Here is a 9,472-nt window from a genome sequence, read left to right on the forward strand (position 1 = left end):
CCCAATCGAAGGCACTGCGGGCTAATCTTCCTGGTTCCATTCTCTGGATGTGACCGTACCATTTTATCCGTTTGAGCATGATCATCGTGGATAGTTGGGGCATTCGTGATCTTGACATAATTTCTTCGTTCGTTGCTTTCTCCAGATATGACACACGTAGAATTCTCCGAAGACAACCACAGTGGAAACTCTCAAGTTTTCTCTCCATTAATTTCGAAAGAGTCCAAGTCTGTGAGCTGTACAGCACGGCTGATAAAACGAGTGCTTTGTACAAATTGCACTTGAGGTGCACGCTGAGCTGCTTGCTCTTCCAGAGACTTTGGAAGTTAGCAAACCGTTGTCTACCTTCTGCAAGTTTGCAATTGACTTCCTGCAGGTCTCCATGCTTGAGGCTGACATATGGTCCGAGATACTTGAAAGCTTCTATGTTTTCAAACTCGTTTCCGAGAACATCTTGTACTTTGCAGGAAAACACGCGTGTGGCAACTGCTTTAGGTTTGCCACAGTATCTCGATTGGTGAACTTTTCGGCCATTGACTGTTTTGAACTTTCTTTCACACTTGTCACAGGTAAGGCTCGCCTCTAGTTGCTCGAATTTTGACTTGTCGACGACATTCTTTGACAAACCGGCTTTGCAGAATCTTGTTTGGTGCACTTTGCGTCCGGTAACTGTACTGAATTGCCGCTGACAATTCTGACATCTTACTACTACTACTACTACTACTACTACTACTACTACTACTACTACTACTACTACTACTACTACTACTACTACTACTACTACTACTACTACTACTACTACTAATACTACTACTACTACTACTACTACTGTTTCAACACTTTAATTCCAAATATGAAATAAAGGCACGGTTGGCAACAAATACAAACAAAATACAACAAAAACAAAACAACTACTACTACTACTACTACTACTACTACTACTACTACTACTACTACTACTACAACTGCTACTACTACTGCTACTACTACTACTACTACTGCTACTACTACTACTACTACTACTACTACTACTACTACTACTACTACTACTACTACTACTACTTGATAGCAAGGCCAAATGAAAATAAAATTCCACTATCTCAGGCCACTTGAAAAATTTTTTTTTTGTCAAAAATCCGTTTTACAATTGGTAGTAAACTCGGTAGTAGTAACTTTCAAATGGCTTTTGAGATTAATTTTTGTCAAGTGGCATTGAGATATTTTTTCTGCAAAAATTATTCAAATTTTTGCAATTTTTTGACATTCTCTCCAAAACAAAATTTTTTGTTTTTTTAGCTTCTCTGAGGCCATTCATTATATTTTTGAGTTCAAAAAGGTTACTATTCTACAAACAGTTTTTTTGCATATTTTCTGCCTCCAGTGTTAAATCAACCACAATTAGACGGACGGTTAGAGCTGTAGAATAAAAGGAATGTCCTTATTTGTCATTCTAGATGAGTATATGGATGTGTTTAGGAATCAGATACACATTTTTAGTCAAAAGTGCTAACTATTCAAGTACGGATTTGTTGCATAGCTGCTGCTTCTAGTGTCTAAAAAATTATAGTGACAAACGAATACGGCTTATTGCTCAAAGGCCTTGACGATCTAGAGTTAAATTGTTTAGAAAAACAAAATTCACAATTAGCAATTTGTTGCATATTTGCTGCATTCGCACCACAAAATCTGTGTCTGAACTAGATCTTTCATTCGGGCCGCAAACTCTGTATCTAAATAAGATCAGTCAATTCGAGGTTTGACGAAAACTTACTCGAGTTCTTTGATTAAAATAGTAAATGCAATAGGAGCTGGCGAGAGTCGGGGATTGAACCCGCAACCTCCTGCGCCCTAACCGAGAGTCATACCACTAGACCACTGTCGCGGTTGACATGTCTTGTGGTTATTGTTATTATAAGAAGACGTATTGTTTTTAAGTTTGCTCTTAGACCCATTAATAAAGCTTGAAACGACGATGGCGCAGTATTTTATTTATTTACAAGTTTGAAATAAGATTCAGTTTGGAGTGTTGGTGCGGGAAGTGTTGTTCCCACCGCTGTGTTTCTCCAAAGAGGACGGGTAGTTGTGGAATGATGACCCCCTCGAGTACATTCGAGTGAAGGAACCAATCAAGCAGCAGTTGGAGCTTGTCATTCTCTCTATCGTCGGATATGTCCCACAGAACAAATCACAGGAGTTCTAGAAGGAGATACTTGCGATAGTGGACTCTCTGACAGAGTTAAAAACAACAATATTGAACACGCTAATTTAAGTGTATTGTGCATTTTACAGCCGTTTCTTAATCAGAACTGTCGCAGCGATTACGCAGAGGTGATCTTTTTCATTTATAATCCTCCCGAACGTTATTCAGCCAATTTTTACGGAGGATCATGTACCATTAGATTCTAAATCACTATGTAATTATATGGCGGGTGCGTCTCTGTGGTGCAAATAATATGCCCCAACGGGGGGAGGGGGCACAAACGAAAAAGAAACAAAAACATTCAATTTTTCAACTATCCAAGTTAGATGCGGATTTTGTCTCTAAGACCAATAATTGGACCATTCGGTCTAATCACACTTCTTGATACAACCGCCATTTCTGGCGTATTCAATTTATTGGAATGACTTATATGATTTTGTAATTATGTTATATCCAACTTTACATTAAAAAATTTATGCACGTTTCAAAATGCTTTTTTGATAGTGTGACTTATGAAATTCACAAAAATTTTCCGCCAGATTTTAAGAACAAACACATAGTAGTATCATGACAAATTTCAATAAAATAGAATAATTTTTAGCGAAGGGAGCTGAGAAACATTTTGTATATCTATTAAAATGATAGAAATTAAAAATATTTAAAATGATAGAAATAAATAATGTTTTAACGCAAAATTTAAAAGTTTTTTTTTGATGGTCTCACTTCTGAAATTAACAATTCTTTTTGCGCCAGATTTTAGAGAAAAGCACGTAATAAAATTATGACTAAATTCAACGAAATAGAATAATTTTTAGAGAAGGGAGCTGAGAAACCCTTTTTTATATCTTTTAAAATGATAGAAATTAAAAAAATATTTAAAATGATAGAAATTTATAATAATTTAATGCACAATTTAAAATTTTTCTGATGATCTCACTTCTGAAATTCACAATTCTTTTTCCGCCAGATTTCAGAGAAAAGCACGTAATGATATCATGACTAGTCTCAACGAAATAGAATAATTTTTAGAGAAGGGAGCTGAGAAACTTTTTTATTAATTTAGATTTAAAATCATAGAAATAAGATATTAGATTAACATATTAGAAGAAATAACATCTTTTTAGAAGTTATATTCTAACAAAATGGTCTTACCAAGCAAGACACAAAAAAGGACTCCCGAGCTGGCATTTTGAAAATTAACTGAATTCAAGGGACAAATTGTAAATCTTCAGCTGGAATGTCACACCGGCTGGTGCGTTGGTATCCGTTGAGGTAGTTTGCTCAAAGCTTTTATCCCATTTATGACAAGTGTAGCATACACGAACGAATATTTATCACTGATTGTATTAGTAAGTCCCCTAATGCTTCCATATGGTATTTACTCTAATGTTTGAATTTGAGTTTAGAAGTCAGCAGCGAATTCTGTTTGAACATTCTAGCACATGCTCATTTAGTGCGTTGTGCATGGTTAGTCACTGCAAAGAAACAAAGAATGTGTTCACTTTTCATTCAAACAAGAAAGACTCTAATCGGATTAAATTAAGACTCAATTGCATAGTTATTGCCGTATATGGTAGATTTCATTTCAATTACAGTAGAACACATACAGCGAAACCTTACGTTATCTGATTCATTGAAATTGAATTGAATCAAGCTTTAAACATTGAATCAACTGCAAGACATCTAATTCATGATGTTCAAGTAGTCAAAACAACAAAACAATTCGATAGCAAAGTTATTTGGCGTTTCTTTAGTTCACTTCATTCATATTTGCATAAACGTGAACCGCGCTCAATCAGCGTTATGCAATACAGCAACATTCTTTTTGCCGAGTGGTATTTTGTACGTAACAATGGTAGTTTGAAAATTTTCAGTTAAAATAATAATAATTTCCATGTTATTCAGTAATTCTCAAAACTCTCAATTTTTTTCACTTCCCACAATGTCACGTTGTCTTAATGGAAACAAGTATTCGGATCTATTCTGTTTTGACCAACCCCCCCTCCCCAAGCCTTGTTGGCTTATATCTCTAACACCCCCGGGCGCACGTTTGGTATATATCTACCTCAGAAAACTGGCAGTCAAATATCGGTGGTTCAGAGGTAGAATTGTCGCCTGCCACGCGATCGATCCGCGTTCGATTGCTATAGGGGATCTTTTGGCCCCCACATTAGTATGTCAACAAGCCTCTTTCTAAATTTTTACATGTGCTTTTAAAATAATTGGAGATATAACTTGTTGGACACCTAACTAGTTACACAACCAGCTTGCTTCTTCTCTAATTTATTTTATATAGTATTTATAAATTAGAAGTCAGTCAATAATTATAATTCAATGGCAACCAAAATTTGAATATGCGACAGAAATAATGGCAATGTTTGCTTAGTAACCAGTCGGTTTATTTCCCCAAAACCCACATATCCTTCGCTGAGAGTTGGAAAACAAGAGCTTTGTACAAAATTTACACGCAGTTGAATTGAGTTGAATAGTCGAACTTGATGATAAAAAGAGCTCTACCTGTCGTTTCTTTTAACTCCCCCCTTAGAGTTTTACGCTCCCAGTTACTAATTATATGTTGTTATAACCACGATACTATGTAACGAGTAACAGGTTACTAAGCTCACTAAGCAACTTTCTATAATGAAATAGATTAGATCGTGATATGCCGAACTACGGGTAGCTCAGTCGGTAGAGCATGGGACTTTTAAACCCAGGGTTGCGGGTTCGAGCCTCATGTTGGGCGTACATTTTGCTCACTATATAGTTTTATATGTTAAGCGAAGAAAATTTTACACATTTTAGGTTCATACATCAAAGTTCATAAGACAAGATGTATCAAGTTAGGAAAAATTGATGCATCTGGTATATTCTCTCCACTATCTCTACCTGGCATTAGTTCAACTTTATGATTATCACACGGAAAGCCGACACTCATTTCATATGTGACACGTATTTCATGTTTTGTATATGTTATCAATCATGACACTTTTGAACCTTCAATTCACTATCTACAATCATATTTTTGAATATGATATATTTATTATGATAAAAATTATATATATATATATATATATATATATATATACATCAACTTAATATAACAACAATTTAATATATATAACAACTAATTGATTGTGGTTGTTAATCTTTTAATCCTAGCATAATGAATCTTTTAATCTTACATAAAGAATTTGTAATATTGGATTCTTGATTCCCTGATATTAGTCTTTTTGCATCGTTAAATTTAACATTTGAAAAATCTGATAGAAAATTTGACGTCAATCTTGCTGATAGTCAGTACTGTGCAATAACGACAAGCCATTTCTCAGAATTTGTTTTTGAGCCCCGAAACGAAGTTAAGCGGATACATTGCTACGGCCAAAACTTTACATAGGAGTACCTTATTCAAACTGATTGGCATATATCTACCTCAGAAAACGAAAATTGCTCTATTGGACTAAACATTTGAGAAAATTGTCAATTTTGAAAAATCAAAAAAAATTATTACTACCGAAAAAAGTTGATGCCATTTTGATCAGAAATTGTAAAATGGAGATTTCACCAAAATTTTTTTTTCTTTGAGGCCAAAATAATCATATTACTACTTTTCCAAAAAATTTCGGGAATCGGAATTTTTTTTGCTCAATGGGCCCAAAAAGTTCCCCTTTTTCCTTTCCGGGTGAAAAAATTTCATTTTGGCCTCTAGACAAAATTTCATGGCGATGTCCATTTTAAAAGCCATTTTACATCTAAGTAATTTCTCAAATGGCCTGAGATTAATTTTTTTTCTTACTGCAAAATGGCCTTGCGCTCAATACTACTACTACTACTACTACTACTACTACTACTACTACTACTACTACTACTACTACTACTACTACTACTACTACTACTACTACTAATACTACTGCTACTACTACTACTACTACTACTACTACTACTACTACTACTACTACTACTACTACTGCTACTACTACTACTATTAATACTACTACTACTACTACTACTACTACTACTACTACTACTACTACTACTACTACTACTACTACTGCTACTACTACTACTCTACTACTACTACTACTACTACTACTACTACTACTACTACTACTACTACTACTACTACTACCACTACTATTACTACTACTACTACTACTACTACTACTACTACTACTACTACTACTACTACTACTACTACTACTACTACTACTACTAAACATTTGCAGATCACATTCCTATGTGAATTAAGCTAAACTTAGATTTCAGAATCCAATTTATCTTTTTTAGAGTTTAGATATTCTTGAGCTGTCTCAATTCCAAATTTATCGCAGTTTTCTGCCACCTTTAGTAACCGCCCGTGAGCAATATTTTATTTATCTTTTGGTAAATGAGCGTGGTACTTGTTTAAAATGCAAAGTTTGAAAAAAATTATTAATTAGATGAAAGTGAAAAGTTGGTTTTTATAAATTAAGATTCAATAGAGTGGTTAGCTCTGATGATAGGTTTTGTGTTCAATGAATGAATTTAATCCTCGCTCTGGTCGGTACCCAATATCAGTTCTATCATCGTAGTAAATTAATTAAGTCAAAAAAAATTTGTCAAGATTTTTAAAAGGATCGTCATTTAAAAACTTTCTTACAAACGTTTTCGAATTCTGAGTTCAACGCCAGGAATACAAAATTCTAAAATGAACAGCCAGAAAATAAAATGCAAATCACTACGATCCGGTCATTCAGGGAAATTAAAAAACAAATTTATTGCATATCTACAGTCGTATCCACAAAATATTACATCTGAGTTTAACCTTGTTTTTTTTTCAATTGTAAAGTCGAAATTTTCAATTCTTAACCTGTCGTTCTTTCAAGTTGGAATTCCATCTCCAAACTAACCTTTCAGTGTCATTTCTGGTCTTTGATAATAGTCGCGCCTGTTGATGGACGGTTTCAATGTTCTTATGTTAGGGTCATTAACTTAGATTGGTTACCGCACTGGTCTAATATCTTCCGTTGTCTAATATGTCAGTTCCGTTGATTTGGATCGGAGCCCGAGCTTTGCCTAATCAAGGGTCTTTTTTCTGACACCTATCAACCTTGTGTCGGCCATAAATCAGAGAATAATTCAAGTATCAAACCAAATCTTTGACCTTGAGATTCAAGGTTTTTATTACATCGTTTTTATATACGCTTGACAATCACACTGCCAGCTCTTAGCAAGATTAGACTGGAACTCCCACTCAAAATCAAACAATATTTTTATTCACAGATTTTGTATTATGAACGTCTTTTTGAACGAAACGTTTCTAGTTTCAAATGGAAACTTTAATTATCAGTTTTTGTCGTTCATAACTTTTTCTGCCTCGTCAAGTGTAAATATGTTGTACGCTTCTTGCGCCGCATTATCTGTCATATTTTGAAATGCCAGGTTGATAGTCTTGAAGAAATATTCGTCTCCACCGGCATTAGGGTGCGTCACCGGCATTAGGGTGCGTCAATAATTTTTTGGTAGTGTTTCTTAATCTGATCTTTTGAAGCAGAATTTTTTGCCAAACAAACTCTCATATAGCGAAGCAGGCCGGTTCATAATGTTTTTGTTTCGAATCTCGAAAAAACATTCCTCCATGCCCACTGCTTTTTCATTTCTAAGAGAAATCTTTTGTCAATCAATGACAGAATCATTTTTTTGGCATTCATAGGCCAAATTTTGGTTATAGTGTTCCAGCTGCTCAAGCTCTGACCGCAAATGGTCATTAATTTTCTCCATTTTTTTCGATGGCTTCATTCTTTTAAGCAGCATTGACTTTCGAATCGGCCAATTCTTGCTTCAATACCTCAATGGATTGCTCCTGCTCAGCAGGTCTAGCTGCTGCAGCCTTCAAATTATCTCGTAACGCCTCACGCTCGTCGCTCCATTTGCCCAATACTTCTTTTGTTGCCTACTTGGCCTTGTCACAATGATTATCCGGGTTTTGTCGAACCTCGAAGAGGTCTTTTTGAAGTAAAGTGTTTGTACACTTCTACGTCTTAAACTGCGAGCTCTTGTTTTGCAGTGCCAGTTCAGTCTGCAGAGCACGGGACCGAATATTTGCGGGTGCCAGAGGTTCTAGCGTAGACAATTTCCAAGTCCGCGAAAGACAAGATTCCACTCGGTACACTCCCGGGAAAATCTCGGAAATAATTTTCTACAATTCGGGCATGTAGTACACATATTCACCAAATTCTGGGATCTCAGTGCCGGCTATATTGAATAAAAAAAAAGCATTTTTGCGTCTAAAGCTTCTCGGTATTTTCAGTCTGGAAGTCAATGTTTCATCTTCCTTACTTCGTCTGGAACTCGAGACGTTTTCATTTTTTTAAACAATTGACTCTTTTAAGGACTCTTATTCTTCAATCATTTTGTTTTGATCTTGGCGTTCATTTGTTAACTTGATTAATTGATTATACATACGTGTTCCCATTAAGGGGTACAGATTCCGCAATATTTGTTGCCGAGACTCTCCATTTATAACTAATCCTAAAAATTGATCAATTAAGGAAAATTTTTCACAATTTGGAAAAATAAGGTAGACTGCTAAGACTTACACAGCAATGTTCTTGGTTTTTAAACAAAAGTATAAGCCTTCGGTTTTTAAATTCCGTAAAATTATTATTTTATTTGCTAGAAGAATTTCCTATTTCCTGTTGAAACTGGTCGTTCCGGTGGAAAAACTATTCATTACCTTATTTTCTATCCGCATCTTGGAATGCTTCCCAACTGATAATTCCTTTACTATTTTCTCCATTTTTTCGAAGGTTTCGCCCTTTTTAGCAGCCTTGACTTTGAAACCGGCCAAATCTTGCTTCAATACCTCAATGGATTGCTCCTGCTCAGCAGTTCTAGCTGCTGCTGCCTTTAAGTTATCCCGTAAAGCCTCAAGTTCGTCGCTCCATTTGCCCAATACTTCTTTTGTTGCCTCTTTGCCCTTGTCACAATGATTATCCAGTTTTTGTTGAACCTCGACGAGTTTTTTTGAAGTAAAGAGTTTGTACATTTCTACGTCTTAAACTGCGAGCTCTGGTTCTGCAGTGCCACTTCAGTCTGAAGAGCACGGGACCGAATAGTTTCAGGTGCAAGAAGTTCTAGCGTAGACACTTTCCGAGTCAGCGAAGGACAAGATTCCACACGGTAAAATCCCGAGGAAATCTCTGAAATAACTTTCCACAATTTTTTTGCCAAACAAACTCTCATATAGCGAAGCAGGCCGGTTCACAATGTTTTTGTTTCGAATCTCGAAAAAAC

This window comes from Convolutriloba macropyga, chromosome 4, assembly GCF_964194025.1.
Source record: "Convolutriloba macropyga chromosome 4, txConMacr16.3, whole genome shotgun sequence".
In the NCBI taxonomy this organism is placed as follows: Eukaryota; Metazoa; Xenacoelomorpha; order Acoela; family Convolutidae; genus Convolutriloba; species Convolutriloba macropyga.